This window comes from Heterocephalus glaber, unplaced genomic scaffold (genome assembly GCF_053883595.1).
Source record: "Heterocephalus glaber isolate CG9 unplaced genomic scaffold, H.glaber_assembly_v1.0 deba00000122, whole genome shotgun sequence".
NCBI classification, from domain to species: Eukaryota; Metazoa; Chordata; class Mammalia; order Rodentia; family Bathyergidae; genus Heterocephalus; species Heterocephalus glaber.
The window spans coordinates 79246508-79266714 of record NW_028258138.1 but is presented as its reverse complement, the minus strand read 5'-3'; the positions used below and the strand labels follow the sequence as shown (position 1 = coordinate 79266714).

General features: G+C 42.0%; 1 protein-coding gene across 2 annotated transcripts in view; it reads right to left on the bottom strand.

Annotated features, from left to right (window-relative positions):
* The window catches only part of Atp2b2 (ATPase plasma membrane Ca2+ transporting 2), a 355181-nt gene that overhangs the window by 282359 nt on the left and 52615 nt on the right, over positions 1–20207 (bottom strand). The window contains exon 1 of one of the 2 annotated variants that reach the window (XM_087217060.1): positions 20009–20027. The exons of the other annotated variant lie outside the window; for it this stretch is intronic. The gene's annotated coding sequence lies outside the window, so the exon portion shown is untranslated. Of the gene's footprint in view, positions 1–20008; positions 20028–20207 lie in introns of those variants that run through there. 2 annotated transcript variants of the gene reach the window in all.

Sequence of the window (20207 nt, the reverse complement as noted above, 5' to 3'; positions counted from 1 at the left end):
GAAGGGACAAGAGGTCACCTTTGAGCTGCACAGATGGGTGCTCTGGGATCAAATCCTACAGAAATGCATAGGGACACACAACCTGCTGTTTAGCAGCTAGGTGACTCCAAGGCTACAAGCTTCTAAGAAGGAAATAAAGTCTCGGGCTGCCAACCCCACTGGAGCCAGGACATAGCTTGCTGTGATGTGAGGTTCCTTGTAAAGACCAACCTTTCCTCCTGCTGCCCATGAGCAGTCTCTCAGCATCAGCTCCCTGGCTCTTGCCAGCACACGGACACACTGTATCATTTCCCCAAGCACTCCCTGGCCCTGAGTGCCAGGGACCTGCAGGCAAGGAGCGAGGCAACCATGGGGCAGCCTGTGCCACTTCCCAGGGCTGTACAGCTTCTCATCTCAGGGCTAGTCCCGCAGGGCTGGATTCATGGCCAAATCATTTCCTGGGCTACAGAGGCTGCAAGGATTAGGTCACTCGGGTCACAGCCCAGGTCCTGGGTATACCAAGGAAACCAAGAAGAACTAGAAACAGGGATAATTCTTAAACACAAACCCAGTCCATTGCTCCCCGATTTAAACTGTTCACAGAATTTCTACTCCCATCCAACAGATTCACCCTTTCACCTGCAAAAAAAAATAATAACAGGAAAAAATATAAGAAACAACAGTTAGTTTGCAAAGCCCTGGACATGAGACAATTATGGTCCATGGTAACTGAGATAGAACACAACAAAGAGGAGGCCAGTTACTGCCCCAGCCTATGCCTCCAGAGAGTTTCCAGGCCACAGCCCAAAGATGGGAGCCCAGGTGGGGTCTAGTGGCCTAGTTTTTGAGCTGAGAAGTTGGGAAAGGAAAAGAGGAAGGGAAAGGGATGGAGGGAGGGAGAGAGGAAGAGGAAGAGAGGGAGAGAGAGAGAGACACCTGGATTGGATATACCAGCAGGCTGGTCAGGGCCTGTATGTGAGGAAAGTGCCCAAGGGCAGAGACATAACGATTTGGAAGGACTAAAGGGAGTGAGGCCTGGTAAACAGTCCAGGCTGGGAATTGTGCCTGATGTTACTAGCCAGACTGGAGAACCTCAAGATTCACAGGACACTGAGTGGAGTACAGTCATCCCTTGGCATCCCAGGGGGTTGGTTCCAGATCTCCCCTACAAATGCCCTCGTCTAGGGGTGCTCAGGTCCCTTATATAAAATGGTATGTTATTAGCAGGGAACTTACGTACATCTTTATTTAAGTATATCTTATACTTAAATTGTCTTATATTATTTATAATACTAGAATATCTAACAATACAAATAGTTACGTATAACTATGTAAATAGTTATACTGTATTGTCAATGGAATAGTAACAAGGAAAAACAGATGGTACGTGTTCAGTAAGATGAATTTTAAAAAGAAATATTTTCAATCTGTGGCTGGTTGAATCCATGGATGCGGAATTCAGGGGACATGGGGCTGGCTACTCAGCTGGGTCTCACCTCAGCAGAGGGGAGGGATTAGCTCTAGACTGAGCATTGCTCAGCTTCTATCTAGCAAATACTAAAACTATGTAGCTGTTAAAAGGATTGAACTGCTTCCAAGTAGCTTAACTACATCTTAGACAAAGCTCAAGAATATTTATAGGAATGCAAAAATGTCTGGCACCCAACAAAGTAAAATGAACAGTGTTTGACATCCAATAAAAAATTACCAGGCAGGTAAAAAGGCAGAAAATTGCAATCATAATGTAAAAATAAATGAATTAATAAAACCCGATCTAGAACTGATAGAGATGTTAGAGTTAGCAGCTATTAAATTACATCCCATGCACTCAAAAATTTACATAGAGATATGCTATTTTTTAGTTTGTTTGGGTTTTTTTTTTTGTTTTTGATTTTGGTTTTTAGTCATTAAGTTTATTGGTACATTTTAGGTATACAATAAGATGACATTCATCATTGGGAATTTGTACCTTTACATGATATATCTTGATCAAAATGTATAGTAGATAATGTTTTAGTTTTTTGAGACAGGGTCTCTATGTAGTTCAAACTATCTTTGAACTCACTATGTAGCCCAAGCTGTCCTTGAACTCATGGAGATCCTCCCATCTCAGCCTGCCAAGTGCTGGGATTACAGGTATGCACCATCAAGCCTAGGTTAGATATTTTTTTAAAAAATGCAAATCAAACTGTGAAAACTTAATGTGTGACATGAAAAAGATACTGGATTATTTCAGTAGTGAATTAGATCCTGGAGAAGGAAAGATTAGCGAACTTTACGACAGCAACAGAAACTACTCAAAATGAAACAGAGAGAAAAGAGAACAAAAACTAAAAAGAATATCAAATGAGCTATGGGACCACTTTACATCACCTAACATGAGCCACTGGAGTCCTAACAGGAGAAAGAAAAGGACAGTTGGTGCAGAAATGAACATCTGAAGAAATTGTGGCTGAAAAATAACTATAAACAGACTCATGAAGCCCAAAATACCATAAGCACAAGAAATGTGAAAAAATTACACCATCGTTCATAATAATTAAATTGCTCAAAGAAAATGATAAAGACAAACTCTTAAGAGCAGAAAAAAAAGCTAGATTACAGCAGAACACAGAAATGGTGACGGAGTCCTCATTGGAAACAATGCAAGTGAAGAAAGCGTGAAACATATGTAAATGAGAAGAAAAAAAAGAAACTGTAAACCTACCAGTGAAAACATCATTCAAACTTAAAGGCAAAATAAAGATATTTTTAGACACACAAAATCTGAAAGGCCCGTACTATAAAAAAGTTGAGGGAAGTCTTTCAGACAAAAGGAAACTTTTTGCAGAAAATACAAATTCTAACAGAATGGAGAACACTGGAAATAGCAATGACACAGACAAAGATTAGATTTTTTTAAATAATTTAAACCAAAATAATTGACTGCTTAAACAAAAACAATATCAAAGCAGTACATTATTTAAAATATATGTAAAAGTACAATGTCTGACAACAATGGCACAAAGGTCAAGAAGAGGAGAAGCTGACATAGACTCCTCTAAGGCAGGCTGCATGGAGGTGGTGTAGGATCATTTGGAGGTAGACTGTGCTAAGTTAAGGATGTACAGTGTACATCCCCCAAAACATCACTAAAATAAGAGAACATCAAATCAGAGCTACAACACTAACAAAATAAATAAAATAGGATCATGAAGATATTTGATTAATCCAGAAGATAGAAAAAAGAAAAGAGAAAGGGAACAAAGAACAGATGAGACAATAGAAAGATTTGACCATTCTTGCTAGATATAAAGACAGACAGGTTTAAAGTTAACCATGTCGGACCAGGGATTTAGCTCAGTAGTTCCACCACCAGCCTTGCAAGCACAAGGTCCCGAGTTTGATCCCTAGTACAAAAATAAATAAATAAAGTTAACCATGTCTATGATCTCAGTAAGTGTAGTGCTCTCTGCTGATGGTTAAAAGGCAGAGGCTGTTGGGCTGGATTTAAAAACCAAGTACAACTCAGTGTTCTTTACAAGAATATATATAAGAATAGAGAAAGATTAAATGTAAAATAATGGGAAAAGAGTATGCTACATAATCAAAAGCTGGAGCTGCTATATTAACATCAAAGTATATATCAGAGCAAAGTACATTAGCAGGGATAAATAAGGTCATTTCTGATAGAGCCCAGATAGGGACTCCACCAGTCTGAATGAGCCCACTGGCCATCTTAGAGAAACATAGGTTTCATTTTACTTAGGTCACAAGCAGTCCCCAGAGGACATGTCAGCAGGTCACAGAGGATACATCAGCAAGCCACAAGCCTACCATTTCTCCAACCCACCCCTTCAAAAGCCTGCCACAAAGCACTATTAAAAAGCGTCTTAGCCTGTAAGAGCCACCTCCTCTGTTCTGCTCGCACAGAGAGGTCCCTCTCAGATTTAGCAATAAACCTAGGACTGTGGAATTCATATCCCTTCTTTCCTGCTCATCGGGCACCCAAAGCTAGGGGTAGGGGTGGGGGCTGGAATAGGGCCTTTTTTGTAACCTAGGAAGCAATGGGCAGCAGCAGCTCCTTCAGGGCTTACTTCTATACCCTGAGAGCCTCCTGTTCCTCAGCCTGTTTCCCCTCCTTCCCAAAGAGTTGGTTGAACAGTCTGAACTGCCTTCTGCAAGGGGACTGTGAGCCTCTGGCTGAGGCTACTCTTTGGTAAGCTCTCAAAACCTCCAGAGGCAACATTCGGACCCTGATAGCCAGACCAGATAACCAACTCTACCTTCCCTTTCCCGCAAACCCTCCCTTTTCATGAACTCTAGTCCAGGACCATCCTGTCAGACCCCAAACCAGACATCTACCACCAGCTGCTAATCCATTGCCACTCCTGGGAGGGTAAGATTCTGGCCCAATTGTCTTTCTCTTGGCACCCAGAGAAAGCCAATAACCTTCCTCCTTTTCCTTTCTAATCACTTTCCCTTCCTCCCCATTTTCTATTTGAGAACACCCAAAAGGAGGACCTCCTGCACTCTGACTAGGGGGATGCTTCCTTCCAGTATGCAGGACAATCTCATCTGGATCCAGGAGCCTATGGACCCTGGTCGGGAAGCCAATAAAAGGAGACATTCCAGCCACCATTTCATCACTCCTAGGGCAGAGGAGATGAGCCAATCCCAGCGGCCAGGAGGAGGCTCCCTGCCACCATTCCATTGCTCCTAGGGCAGAGATGAGCTGTGAGGGTACCAGCAGCAGCCCCCGCCATGGAAATGAGGAGACATGTAAACAAGCCTCAAAAACAGACTTCCAGATCACCTACAGCAACCACAAAGGTAAACGAGATGGAACAATCTGATACTTAACCACCTGGACTCCCTGAACTGGCAAAAAAAGAGGATCTGGGAAAAATGAAATCAGAAATAATTACTCAGATAACAGCAAAGATTGTGCTCACAGTGCAAGACATGATTAATAAATCTGGAGAGGGCACAGATAAAAAAAATAGAGGATCTGAGGAACATGATGCAATCCCAACATAGGAAACAAATGGAATCCATAAAACAGATACAAACAGATTTCTAGGAGATTAAAAACTCCATTGAAAGTCTACGCAGCAGAATGAACCAATGTGAGGACAGAATTTCAGATATAGAAGATAAGATTGCAATTAGTGACCAGGAAAAGAAAAACTGCTTTAAAATTCTAAGGGACCATGAGAAAGCAATCCAGCAGCTGCTAGACAATGCAAAGAAGAATAACATAAGACTGATTGGAGTCAATGAAGAAACAGGAGAGAGTGCAGATGACATAAAAATAAAATTGTTCACAGAAGTGATGGCAGAAAACTTCCCAAGCAGGAGAAAAGAACTTGACATACAGATAAGTGAGGCATATAGGCCTCCAACTAGCCTTGATCAAAACAAATCTACACATAGGCATACAATAGTTAGGATTCCAGAAACCCAACAGAAGAACAAAATTCTACAAGCAGTGAGAGAAAAGACACAAATTACATACAAAGGAAAGCCCATCAGAATCACAGCAGACTTCTCAATGCAAACCCTCAAGGCAAGAAGAGCTTGGAGTGATGTATTTCAAGCCCTAAAGGAAAACAGCCTCCAACCCAGATTGATGTACCCTGCAAAACTAGCTTTCAAAATTGATGGAGAAATAAGATACTTTCATGACAAAGAGCACCATAGGAACTTCATGAATACCAAACCGGCACTCCAAAAAATTTTAGACAATGTCCTAGGAAAAGACAATAAGGATCACAACCCCAGGAAACCCAGCAGAATGAATCCATTGGGCATGACAAATTAAACGCAAAGGGGGAGAATCCAATGAAAAGAAAAAGTCATGACAAGGCTTTTAAAACTTTTAACTTCATCTCCCTAGTAAGTGTATAATTCAATCTTGTTATTGTACTGATTAGTATTTTTCTGATTCTAGAGTTGCACACCTTTCCTTGTGCTATATTGGCTATTTATCATCTTATTATGTCTACTTTTTAATTGGCTTGTCTACTAAAGAGCTGTAAGAGTTCTTTATATATTCTGGTCATAGGTTATATGCATTGTAAATATGGTCTGTTTAAGGACTACTTTTCATTTTAATGATGTCATTTAAAGTTCTAAATTTTGATGGAATCTCATTTATCAATTTTTTTCTTTTATACATCATGTTTTTTGTATCCTAGGTAGTTCTTGCCCCTAAATTCATAAACATTTTCCCTTATAATTTCTTTTTAAAGTTTTATAGTTTTAGTCTTTCATATTTAGGTTCATAGATCCTTTCAAGTTTTTTCATGTATGGAAATAAAGGGTTCAGGTTAAATTTTTATATACAGATACCAGGTGTTCTAGTGCCATTTGCTGAAAACACTCTCTCTTCCTCAGCTCTTGAATTGAGTTTATATTCTACAAAATGCTAATGTTAAATAATCTTTCAAAGCTCAATGGACCATATATGTGTGGTTCTATTTCTAGATTCTCCGTTTTATTCCAATGATCTATATGTCTCTCCTTACACCAACACTGCCTTGATTACTGTAGCTTTAGAAGAAGTCTTAAAATTAGGTACTAAACGTCTGCCAACACTGTTTTTTTTTAACGTTTCTAGGTCCTTTGTACACCTACATAACTTTTAAATTTCAATATCCAATTCTTCATTTATAGCAAGTATACACAGACCTGAATTTTTATATATACCTTGTGTTTTCTAATCCTGCTAAATTCAAATACAAGTTCTACGGGCTTCTAGAGATTTCTTAGTATTTTCTCTGTAGATGATCATTTCATCTACATATAAAGATTTTGCTTCTACCTTGCCAATCCTATCCTAATTGTGTCATTTTATTGCCAGACTATTTTGGTGGGGACTAGGTTTCAAAGTTTAATGGACAGATAAAGAGTAAGCATATCTGCCCTTGTTCCCCACCTTAAGGAGAAAGCATTGTATCTTCTCCATTCATGTAAGGCATTTTTGCTGGAAGTATGGAGTACATGTCTTTAATCTGTTGAGAAGGTTCTGTTCTACTTCTAGTCTCCTGATAGCTTTTACCATGAACAGCTGTAGAATTTAGTCCAATACTTTTGCTCCAACTAGTGACAGGATCATATGGCTTTTTCCTTTCCTCTGTTTAAATGATGACTTCTGGGAGTGGATCTTCCAATACTGAACCAACACTGCCATCCCTATAACAAAACCACTTTCTACATACTGCCAGATCTGACTTCTAATAGTTTTTTTTGTTAAACAAATTTCTATCTATATTCATACTTTTTTCTTCTATTATCTTTATCCAGTTTTAGGATTAGCACAATGTTGAGTTCCTAAAATGAGGGGAGAAGTGTTCCTTCATTTTTCTGCTTTAATTGTTTGATATAATTCATCAGTTAAAATGTATATGAGCCTGTTGTTGTCATATAGGTAGGTTTTCAAGCTAGGAATATACTTTCTTTAATAGGTGCTATTCAAATTTTATATTTCCTCCAGAGTTAGTTTCATTAATTTGTCTTCCAAGTCACTTCTTAGAAGTTGTCAAATTTATTTCAAAACAGATTTTTGTAATATGCTTTCTATATCCTTTTAAATTCTGTAAAATCTGTGGTAATATCTCCTAGATCTTGATATTGTAATTTTAAAAATGTATAATTGATATTGTGTAATAGGAAGAAAAAGTCTAGAGGAGCAGGGGAAGTGGGAGGGGTAGGGCATAGGAAAAAAGGGAAAAGGGAAAATATGAGAAAAGGAAAAAAATGGAAACAAAGTCTTTGCAAATAGGGAAGGGTGGAAGGGGGTGAAGGGAGGGCAAGGGAAGGGGAAAAAATAAGAACCAAGATACTCATGTAATGGTACAAGATCCCAATGATGAATGTAACTGTATTTTATACCTAAAATGTATGAATAAACTTAATGGGGGAAAAAAATAAATAAATAAAGGAGACATTCCAGTGACCCTGGTTGCCTTTCTTACCCCCCACCCTATGATGGGAAGTTTTGGATTAAAAGGAGATATTAAACTAAAACAAAAGATCTTTTACTCTGCTTCCTTGTGGCCCTAGTACAGACTCAATAATGGGTCATGCTGGCCAGCTAAAGGTGCTTTTGATTTTCAAATTCTCCAAGACCTTGATTACTTCCTCCAGAGATATGACAAATCATCAGAGGTTCCCTATATCCAAGCCTTTTTTACCCTCCAAGAGCAGCCTTTCCTCTGTCCTACCTCTTCTCCAAATTCTTCTCGCCAAACAAAAACTTCCTACCCCATCTAACCTAACAGAAACTCTTGCTTCCCTCCAGGTGACCTGACACATCTGGAGAAGCCTTGGTGGCCCTCGTGGCCTTATCTTTAGTTGCCCACTGATGAGGCCTGAATCTCAAGTTCCTCTCCACAATGTCATCAACAGATCCACAGATAACAACAGTGGTAGCTGGAAAACAGATTTCCTTTGTGGTTGACTCAGGGGCCAGCCTCTCTGTTCTTATCGAATATTCAGGACCTTTGCTCCCCTCCTCTATCTTGGTTCTTGGAATGAAGGGCCTAATAGAAACCTCAGCCAAGTCTCCCCCCTTATACCATTCTTTAGGCCATATAACTTCACTCACTCTTTCCTGTTAATCTCCTACTGCCCCCTGCCCCTTTTAGGAAGAGTTATCCTCCATCACTTGAGGGAATCTATGTCTATACCCTCACTTCCTTCTGAGCCCTTCCTTATCCTACCAGTAATAACCCCTAATAAGACCCTCCCCTCTGAGGAGATCCAACTTATCAAATCATAAGTTGATCATATTGTTTGGGATATAAAAAATTCTTCTATAGCCTTACACCATTAACTCCTCAAAATAGCCCCAAGGAATCCTACTTGAGCTGTCCAGTCAACAAATTCCCCCTTAGCCCTGATGGCCATCTTGGCCTCTAGCCCATTATCAACTGCCTTCTCAAAGCCTAAATTCTCATCCCTGACCACTTCTCCCACAACACTCCCATCTTTCCTGTATAAGAACCTGATGGCTCCTTCTGATTATTCCAAGATCTCTGAAAGATTAATGAAGCCGTTCTTCCCACTCAGTGGTCCTTAACCCCTATACCCTCCTCTCCCATATCCCCCCAATATTCAATACTTTACTATTTTAGACCTCAAAGATTCCTTCCTTACTATTCCCCTCAGCCCTGATTCCCAACAACTTTTCATCTTTACCTAGACAGATCCCATGTCTCTGTTCATCCAACAACTCCCATGGACAGTTCTTCTGCAGGAATTTCAGGATAGGCCCCACTTCTTTGGCCAAGCATTACAAAAGGACCTCTAATCCCCCAATTTGCTCCCAGCTTCCTGCTCCAATATGTTAATGACCTTCTGCTTTGGAGCCCCTCAAAAAATTACTCTATATCCCACAATATTTCCCTTCTTAAATTATTGGGGGGAAAGGGATACTGTGTTTCAGAACACACAGTCTAGCTGATATAACAAAAGGTCACTTACCTCAGCCTTCACCTCACCCCTACAACTAGACGCATATCCCCCTCCCAAAAAGAGGCTACTACTGATCTTCCTTTCCACATCACAAAACAAGATCTCCTTTCCTTTTTGGGGCTTCTTAGCTACTTTAGACTTTGGATCCCAAATTTCTCACCCATTGCAAAACCCCTCTATGAGGCTTCACAGGGAGATCCCAGAGAAAAAGTGTCAGAAACAGACTTAATTCCAGTTTCCTTTGGGCCCTCAAGCGGGTACTTACGTATACATCTCAGGTATACCATGCTCTACTTCATCCCATGCTTGTAATCAATAAATACTGGAAGTCTTGGGTGCCTTTTGTCTCTGTTTCCCAGAGCAGCTTAAATGAGCCCAGACCTTGCTTTCTCTTTAAAGTCTTGTTTCTGTGTCTTTTGTTCTCTCTCATTTTCATTGTATTGCCTTGCAAGAGATTCAGACCCGAAGCCAGGGTTCCTGATAAACTCCTACCCTTAGTCCTTTACAAACTCAGGTCTCTTCCCTGAAAACCTCTTAGGCTCACCTCCTTTGTGATTCTATACAGAAGGCCCCTCATTGCCTTCACATTTCCTACCTCCAATTCAAGCCTACCTTCCTCTCTCAATTTCCTTACTTACCACCCTTAGGCATCTTATTTGGAACTATGCTGACTCCACCCTCCCAAACCTCTCCAGCAGTCTGGACACTCTTACTCCTCCATCCCTACAACCTGGACACTATGTATATATAAAGTCCCCTAACTCTTTTCAGGAATAAAACCAAATGGACAGGGTTCTTTCAAATAATCCTGACCACCCCTAAAGCAGCAAAATTAAAAGTTAATTCCTCCTGGGTCCACTTCTCCTCTCTATAAGAGGCTCCCCCTTTTCCAGGGCACACAAACCAGCCCCACATCCCTGAAGATCACCAAGCTGCCTCTTGTGACTAAAGAGATCAAAGACTCATCTAGACAGCCCCATAGTTTCTCTCTTCAAAACTTTGCCCATTTCTTGACCATCCTAATAGAAGAATTCCCCCATTTTTCATCCTATTCCTCCCTAGATACCATAATCCAAGACCTATGGCTATAAGGAACCCTCTCTCAGGTTTCTCCCTGGAACAATTTACCACCTTTATTTCCTGTATTCTACTGCCCTAATCCTTTCTTTCACAATATTACTCATCCTCTTAACCCCCAACACCACAACACAGCCCCTTCTTAGACACCTCAATCAGACACTTTCATGTGGCTAGAATCATCCAAACCTTTAATTGAACCATCCCACCACCCTGCAGGGTCTGCCTTCGTCTTTCCCAGGCAGCAGACTCAGTAATCCCTGCTCCCCTTGCAACATGGATAAACACTCCTCCAGGGCTACACTCCACCAAGACTGCCAGTCCTAGGCACACAGCCATAGCTGAAGGATCTGACATCAGACTCCTGGGGGCACTAAGGGTATTAGACAGGCCTTAAAGGCTCAGTGACTGCCACAATGGCCCAAAACCTGTCCCTCCCAGAATGGGCTCCATCTAACCCAACTTGCTTGCTCCTCTGTGCATTTCTTAAAACAAACAAGACTACTTTACCCCAGTTGGCTCTTTAGATTCCTCCCTCTACAAAGCTACTATCCATCTTCTCCCACCTTCTGATCACTACAACTTTAACCATCTAGAAACTCTTTTACAGGTACTTGGGTACACTTCCTTCCAGGGTAGTCTAAATGCTACCACATCTGAATGTTGCCAAGACAGGGGAAAGGGCCCCCTGAAAGACACTCCCCTAGCCCATGCAGGTGCCCCAAAATGCAAACACCTCAATACACCTGACAGCAGAGTATTCCTAAACCAAAAATTCGCTGCTCTTATCTAAGAGGGTCCTGCAGTATTGCAACCAGCTTCACCCCTTACCCCCTTGACAGCTGCAACTGTGCCTTCCATATATGGGATAAGTTCAAGGCAGTCCAATATTTATTTCCTAACCCACCCCCAGAACTCCTCCTCTTCCTGTCCCAGTTTGATTTCATAGGATGCATTTTCCTAGAGACATACATCTTCTGGTTGTATGGAGACAAGGCATACATTTTCTTACCTACCAACTGGACCAGAACCCATATGGTAAGCCTCCTCACTACCACCCTTTCTTTAGCACTATCCAATCTACCTATCCCTATCTTCCCCATAACCCATGTCAGGGCACAACATGCCATGGACACCATGGGAATAAACACAGGAACAGGAACAGGGATTAGGGTCCTGGGAGTCTCACTTTCAGAGTTCAACCAGCTATAAAAAAAGAACTTGTTGAGGAACTCAAGGAAGTTTCTGACCAACTGGGACACTTGCAAGGTCAAGCAGATTCCTTGGCTTCAGTCATCCTCTAAAACCACAGGGGCCTTGATCTCCTAACAGCTTCATGGGACTGCTTATGTGCTCTACTCCAAGAACAGTGCTGCTTTTACAGCAATAAATCCAGTCTCATTAGAGATAGGGCAAAACATCTTCATGAATGGGCTTCCAAACTCCTTGAAGGCTCTTCCAGTGATCTGTTTCCCCTTCCTCTTCATTGGCTCTGACCCCTCCTGGTCCCTTAGTGCTTATTACTCTTTTCCTTCTTTTTCTTCCCTGTATAATTAATCTATTTCAAAGAATTTTTCAGGAATGAATATCAGCTATTTCCTGGCAACTACTCAAGAATGACTTCAAATGGCCTTCCTTCTCCAAAACATCATCATCAACAACAACAGCAACAACAAAACCAGCACCACAACAAAACCTTTCTTTGCCCTTTCTCAGCAGGAAGTAGCCAAGAAAAGAATGACAACCCATTTTCCTATATCCCTGTAAAGCCAGGAATGATAGAGCCCAGACAGGGACTCTGGCACTTTGAATAAGCCCACTGGCCACCTTAGAGAAACATAGGTTTCATTTTACTTAGGTCATAAACAGTCCCCAGAGGACATGTCAGCAGGTCACAGGGGATACATCAACAAGCCACAAGCCCACCATTTCTCCAACCCACTTCCTTAGGAACCCACCCAAAAATGCTATTTAAAAAGCCTCTTAGCCTGTAAGAGACAACTTTTCTATTCTGCTCAGACAGAAAGGTCCCTCTCATGCTTAGTAATAAACTTGCTTGGACTGTTGAGTTAGCATCCCTTTTTGCTTGCTCAATTTCAGTGGGGTTCAGTTTCACATGTCTGTGATCTCAGATACTCAGGAAGCTGGGGCTGAAGGTCTGTGTAATCGTAATGGAGTCCGTTCACTAAGAGGACATAACAACCCTAAATGCTTAAGCACTGAAAAGAGAGCTTAAAATGCACAAAGCAAGAACTGATGGAAGTAGCTTTTCACAAAATTCACAAGTATAGGTGGAGATTTCAGTACCTCTTTCTCAATATAGAACAAATGACAGAAATAGAGTAGAAAACCTTTGCAACTTTTTTCAATGATTTATGAAAATATTTTTCAGATGCAACTCCCATAGTACTGTCCATAAAAGAACAAATTGATAATCTAGACTTCATCAAAATTTAGCTAGTCCCCTTAATGGCCAGAAATTTAAAATTTCTGCTCTTTTTTTCCCAGTACCGGGGATCAAACTCAGGACCTTGCACTTGCAATGCAGGTGCAGCACCACTGAGCTAAATTCCCAGACCCTAGTTTCTGCTCTTTGAAAGACACTGCTGAAGAAATGAAAAGGCAAGGTACAGACACACAGAAAATAAGTGTCTATCATTATCTGATAAAGACATGTACCTCAGAACCAAACAATAAGAAAACAAATAATTGAATATGAAACAGGGGAAAGATTCAAGCAGATGCTTCATCAGAAGAGAAACATGGACTGCCCAGAAATAACTGAGAAGGTGCTCAACATCAGCCATTAAGAAAGCACAGATGGGAGTCACAGTGAGATCCATCACCCAAGAACTGGAATGACTCCAAGATGACACAGAGTGCTGGGAAGCAGGTGGAGCCATGCGGGTTCTCATACACAGCTGATGGGAACATAAAACATTACCATCACCTTGGAAGACAATTTAGCAGGTTCTTAAAAAGTCAAACATACATCTATGATCTGATCTACCCATTCCACTCTTATTTACCCATGAGAAATGAAAGTGTACATCCACACAAAGACTTGCACAGGCATGTTCACAGCAGCCTTGTCTGTAATATTCCCAAAACAGAAACACCCAGCTGCCCATCACTAGGTGAATGGATAACAAATGGGAGCCCAGCCCTCCGGGGGGAATGCTGTTGATCAGTAAGAAAAAGTATACATGGAAGAACAGCAACATAATAATATGATTGTGTTATGAGTGGGAGAAGCCAGGCCAAAACAAAACAACAAAAAAGAACATATTATAGTATCCCATTTATACAAATCTCCTAGCAAACGCAAACTTGTAATTTATAGCCACAGAAGGCAGGTTAGTAGTTGATAGGACGGGGGAGCACAGCAGTAGCAAGCAGTACAAAGACACAAGCAAGGACTGGGAATGTAGCTCAGTGGTTCCATGCCTGCCTGGCAAGTGCAAGGTCCTGAGTTCTATCCCCAGTACCACAAAAAAAAAAAAAAAAAAAAAAAACGACACAAGCAAATCTCTGGGGTGATCAATGTGCTCTGTATTGATAGTGGTGGTGATTTCATTGGTATACACACACACTTTAAATATGTCATGTCAATTATGTTTCAATAAAGTTTCTAAAAATAAAAGTAAACAAAATAATCTCTCCTGGGGTCAGCACTGCCCTCCAGCTGCAGCCCAGATTTCTGCAGGAGGCTGCAGGACCCTGGAGGACACACTGGCCCTCCTGGCTCTCCAGCTTCACTGTGGCTGTTCCTCAGGCCACTCCCCCACCCCACCTCACAAGCCAGCTGCTAACCACACTCCTCCTACTTCCCCAAAGAAGCACCTGCAGTCTTTCCTCTTGGTTCTGTATCTACTGTTCTCTCCTCCAGGGATGCCTTTCTCATTTCCAAATTCACCCTGCACCTTCTGCTAACCCTTAGCTCTTCAAGACCTCACTAGTCCACTGCCCTGGACTCATTCAGTGTGTTTTATAATCAGCCATCCAGTTGATCTCTCATAATAGGCTCCCAATCAGTATGTGTTAATTAAAAGAACCAAAGCCTGTCCCTGACTATGTACTCCATAAAAGCAGAGATCAAGTCTGATCAGTTACTTCAGAATCCCCAGAACCAACAACATACATAGAGAATTTACTATGAGCCAGATGGTGTTCTAAGCATTCTTCAAAAATCAACTCATTTAATCTCCAAGGCATTCCGACAAGGTACACACTGTTATTATCCACATTTTTTCAGCAAACTGCAGCTCAGGGAGGGTAAAAATCTTGCTCAGAGCAGACAGTCAGAAACTGGTACATCCTGCACTTCAACCACAGTGCTGTGCTGCCTATAAAGTGAATGCACATAAATTGCAAGGGCTTCAAACATTAGAGCTCAAGCAGTTTTGCCATCGATTCCAATCTCTCAATACACGTGATTTGGGGGCTGGGGCCTGGCTCCTTTTTATGTTAAGTTGCATGCTGGGCCCAGCTACCAGATGGTCATATCCCCTTGGCTATGATTGGTTAGAGGTGGCCACACAATCCAAGGTTGGTCCTTTGAGACCAACAAAACCTAAATGCAGAACTTTTGCTGGTGGACATTTGCTTTCTTCTGTATTGCTGAGCTTTCTTCTGTGTAGCTGTGTAGCTGAACTGGTGAGATATAAGAGGAGCTTCTTGCGGGGGCATCTTTATAATACTGGTGAGATCTTGACTGAGAACAAAGCCAATGCAGAGTTCATATCTCTGGATCCAGCTTTGCCTGAAGCTATCCATTATAGCTACTAGAACCCATGTATTACTTTTTAGTTTACAACAGTTGAAACTGAGTTTGTGAAGCTTGCAAGGAAAATGATTAAATAATGATGTAAGACAGGGCACTATTTATAGAAACTGATGAAACAGGCCGTGGAGTATATAACAAGGGGCACAAGAACTTCAGAATCTCAGAGCTGTGAAGGATTTGGAGTTCTAAGTGCATTCTATGTGCAGATCATCACACTGGTCAGGGCCATTAAACTCTAGAAGGGTACTTTCTACATCAGTGCTCAGCTCTGTACCTGCTGTTCTCTCCATGGCTCCCTGGGAGATGCACTGGCTTTGCTTGTGAGACAGTGGTCCTCAAGTCAGCTTCCACTAACCCTGAGGCCACCCTTGGAGGTACTACAGCATCTTGGGTTCACAGCTCTGGGAAGCTGTGCCGATCAAAGAGAATCCTCCTTTAACCTGCCAGATGGGAAGATGGGCAGGGTGGAGGAGTCAGAAGCTCGGAGGCTAGGCACCACAGCAGGAGTTTCAGAAACAACCTCTGGCTGTTCACTTGTCAGTCACACTCCCTTGAGAATGAAGGAGGACAGGAAGTGGCATCTCCTCATCTAGATGTACACTTTTCTTGGGTGGAGGAAGAGGAGAGAGGCAGAGAGAAGTCCTCATCTTGCTCACAGGGCAGCAAAGGCCTTAGAGAGGGTCTTATACCACTGGTCACTTTAATGGACACAGAGAATGGATTTTAAAATATACAGATATGAGGGACCAAATTCCTAAATCACAATTATCATTCATCTATTTACCCATCTACCCACCCATCCACCTATTCATTACATACCTATTTATCTATCCATCTATCCACCCATACATCTATCTACTGCATCTACCCAGCCACCCATACACACACTCTTCTACCCAGTACTATGCTGTTGGAGTTAAGAGCATGGACTCAGGAGCAAGACTTCCCCCCCAGCAGTGAATCTGGCTCCACCAATTCCTGGCTGTGTGAGCTTGGCCAAGGTCCTCAATCTCTAAGAGCTTCAACTTCCTCATGTACCCACTGTGGATGATGACAGTAGGGTTGCTGTAAGAAGTAAGAGTTAATTCACATAAAGCTCTTTGAACAGTTTCTGGCATGTTGTCAATGACCATATATGGGAGTCATTCTTTGGTATTAGTATTTATCTAACAGTCATTTAGAGTTCCAACCATATGCCAAATACTATCTGGTGCCGGGTGGTTAATAAAGCAGGCACTATCACTGGCTGCAGGGGCCTATAGTGTCTGGCAAGAGACATGGAATAAACAAATAACTTCACAATCTCAAACTATGTACCAAAAAAGATGTAGATGTACACACACAAACTCACTCAAACACAGTCTTCTGCTCGCATATCACTGAACTGCCCCATTCCTATGCTTAAGGAACACGTGATGCTCCATGACCCATCTGACTGGCTCTGATCCCAGTCATGCACAGTGACTTAGCTAAGAGAAGTGCAGCATAAAATAATGCCCACAACTCAGTGTGCTGAGGACTTGCCATGGTGGACTGGGTGCTCTATTCATACGATGTCAGAGAATAATCAATAATATCATAAGCTAGGGGAGCAATGTGTGCCCACAAGTCCTGAGCCGAGTGCTTCCTGCCTCTCTCCATGCATTGAAAAGGCTTAGGAAGGTAAGCACCCACCTGGTGCCCAGGCCTCACTTTCTAATATCATTTACCTCCAGAAGGAGCCAGTGATCCTGGCAGGAATGACTCATAGCAGGACTGGGGCAGGTTAGGTTTACAATGAACTAGGGCTGTCTTTTATGCCAGGAAGTTAAGGAGGTGCTTACATGTACCCCCACCAGCAGCATAATGATGACAGAGCATGCCACAAATACACACATAGAATGCCCCTCTAAGAAATAAACACAGACATATTTAGGGTTAAAGGCCTATGTTGAATGCAAGTTACTCTTATATGATTTAAGAAAAAATAGTACGCATGTGGATAAATAGAGGATAGGTAGGTAGATAATAGATGGTAGTCAGATAGATGAACAGAGGGACAGATACAGATGGAAAGAAATAACATATATATAGTAAAACATGAACTAAAATGCAACTGCATGTGAATCTAGGAAAAACACACAGGTGTTTTTTAGTATTCTTGCAACTATTCTGGAGCTTGAAATTATTTCCAAGTTAAAAATAAAAAGTGTGTGTGTTTGCTCAAAATAAAGCCAAGGTGAGAAGCTTCAAAGGACATTTCTGAGACAATGAAATGTGAGTATGTACAGTGGATTAAGCCATATTATTTAGACTGGTGATGGCAAACCTTTTAGAGACTGAGTGTCCAAACTACAACCCAAAACCCACTTATATGTTGCAAAGTGCCAACACTGCAATTAAACCTAATATCTGACATTTGGCTGCTGGGGTGACTTGGCTCGTGTCCTGACAGACAGGGCTCTGCATGCCTGCTGTAGCATGTGTGCCATAGGTTTGCCACCACTGATGTAGATTGAGGTTAAATTTCCAGTGTGATACCTACTCTGGATTTATGCAGGAGAATGACTTTGTTCTTTGGAAGCATGTGCTGAGGCATTTAGGAATGAAACATAAGGAAGTTTGAACTGATTTGGAAGATGTACAGAAACAAACACGTGCATACACAGAGAGAAAGCACATAAGGAAATGCAAGTAATTAGTGTTTCTGGTTAAAGTAGACAAGAGTTCTTTGTACTATTCTTGCAATTTGAAATTACACCAAGACATGAAAAAGTCACAAAAAAGGGAAAAAGGGTCGAGGTGAGCCAGGTCCCAGGCACAAAGTCTGAGAACAGGGTTTGCACTGCCCTCCCTAACACTGACCCAGATGATGCCTGGGAAAACTATTCACACACCCTCAACGGGCCTCATTTCTTCTTCAACTTTGGCTAGTTCCAGTTAGTAACAGTCTAGGTTTCCCTTGGTCCTCAAACATTTTTAAGTCTTCTTATGTGACTAGAATGGCCAAGAGAAAGACAAGGAGGCATCAGCCTGCCCATGTTTATGACACTGTGGTGCTCACAGTACCTTTGACATGTTCCCACTGAGCCTGGGAGCACCCACTTGACCCTGGGCAAGATGTCCATTGCAAAGATGTTGACACATGGAGCCTGCTGGTTGCAGACAGAGCTATCTCTTTGTATTCATGGGTGATTGCTTCCATGATTTGTATGGATCCCAAAAATCTAAAACTGTTTGAGGATGCATTATAAAATGACATTATAAAATGGTACAGTATTTGCCTAGATCTTAAGCACATTTTACCCATATACTTTATATTTAGATTACTTAGAATGTCGAATGTAAAAGCTGTATGCATAGTTGTTACATCAGGTTATTTAGGGAATAATAAGAACAAGGCCTATGCATGTTCGGTACAGTTGCAGTTTTGTTTTGATTTTCTTTTTCAAATATTTTCTGTCCACAGTTGTCTGAATCTGTAGGTGCAGAAGCTGCAGACACAGAGGGCAGCCTGCATTGTCTGTCATGGGTGACACAGAGTACCAGTAGATATCATTCTCTAGAGACAACATACAAAGCCCACCTCTGCCTCCCTGGATTCAACTGTCTCAGTGAAAGGAAGCAGGGAGTACGGAGATGCTGGTTTCACTGTCTATGGAGTCTTCACTTATAAATTAGACAAACTGCCTGTTAGAGGACACTGAGATCTATAAAGACCACTAGGTTTCTGCAGATCAGACTGGTGTCAAGCTTTCTCACATTGCCCTGGGGAAATCAAGGGGATACAAATGCTGAAACAATAATGCCACCATTTGAATCACTTTGCTTTTCAGGCACTCCTGGCCCGAAACCCATTCATTTCACTCTGTCTTGTCCCAACTTCTCACCCTTGACACCCAGCTGAAGTCCTTGGCCAGCCAAAGTTAGCCTCGATGCTGGACACCCCTGCTTGTCTGACTCCCTATGGTGTTTGCCACTCTTCTACTTCATTAATCCTATGCATGCCTCCCGCTTGTGAGCACTTCTTGAGCATGGCAGTTCTTCCAAGCTCTTACAGGATGGGGCCTCTCTGCTCTTTCTTCACTTATTCCTTCTTCATCACAGAGTCCTTGCCTAGTTCCTCCTACCCAGCAGACACTCAATACCACTTGCTGACTAAATCAAGGAAGCCAAGCAAGTTGCATAATGAGAGCAATCCTGGAGAAAGATTTTTCTGACAGCAGAATAAAGGATGGGCTGGAGCAAAATCAACAACAAGTACATCCATCATTATGTGTTACTGAGCACCTCGTGTGTGAGATATTCTGCTTAGAGCTTGGACAACTCAAAATCAAGGGAGGCACCTCTGCCTACGCTCCTACTCCCACTGGAACCTGATTCAGCATGAAGAGACAACATGTGGAGTGTTACACAATAACACAAAGCACACAGTGCCTTGCACACACAAAGCATCAGAGATGGGCACAGTGGGATGAGATGAATTGCCAGGTGAGTGGCTGGTGGACTGTACAGAAAATGCTAGGATGCTGTGATTCAATAAAGCAGTACAGCATCAGCACCTAGTGGAGCAATGGGGATAAAGGTGATGTGGCAGCCCCCTTGCCCTGAAAAAACTCAAGAAGGGAAAGCTTTTCTTTTCTCTTTTCTTCAAACATTCAGGTTCAAAACTTGCCATCACAGAAGCTAAGAAGCAGGGTCTATAAAGGAAAGGGTGAGTATCCCTACCATGTCGTATGGACTGCTGTGTGGAAGCGGGAAGTTGGATGTGAAGATGTCCCTTGAGCTGTCCCCAGTGGGGAGTGAGCTTGCATGGTTTTAGAGTAGGCCAGGGCAGGGAGTGAGCAGCAGATGCAGAGTTACCATTAGGAAATCCAGCTGGGAAGCCAGGGAGAGGATGGAACATGAAAGATTTTTTTTCATTCTG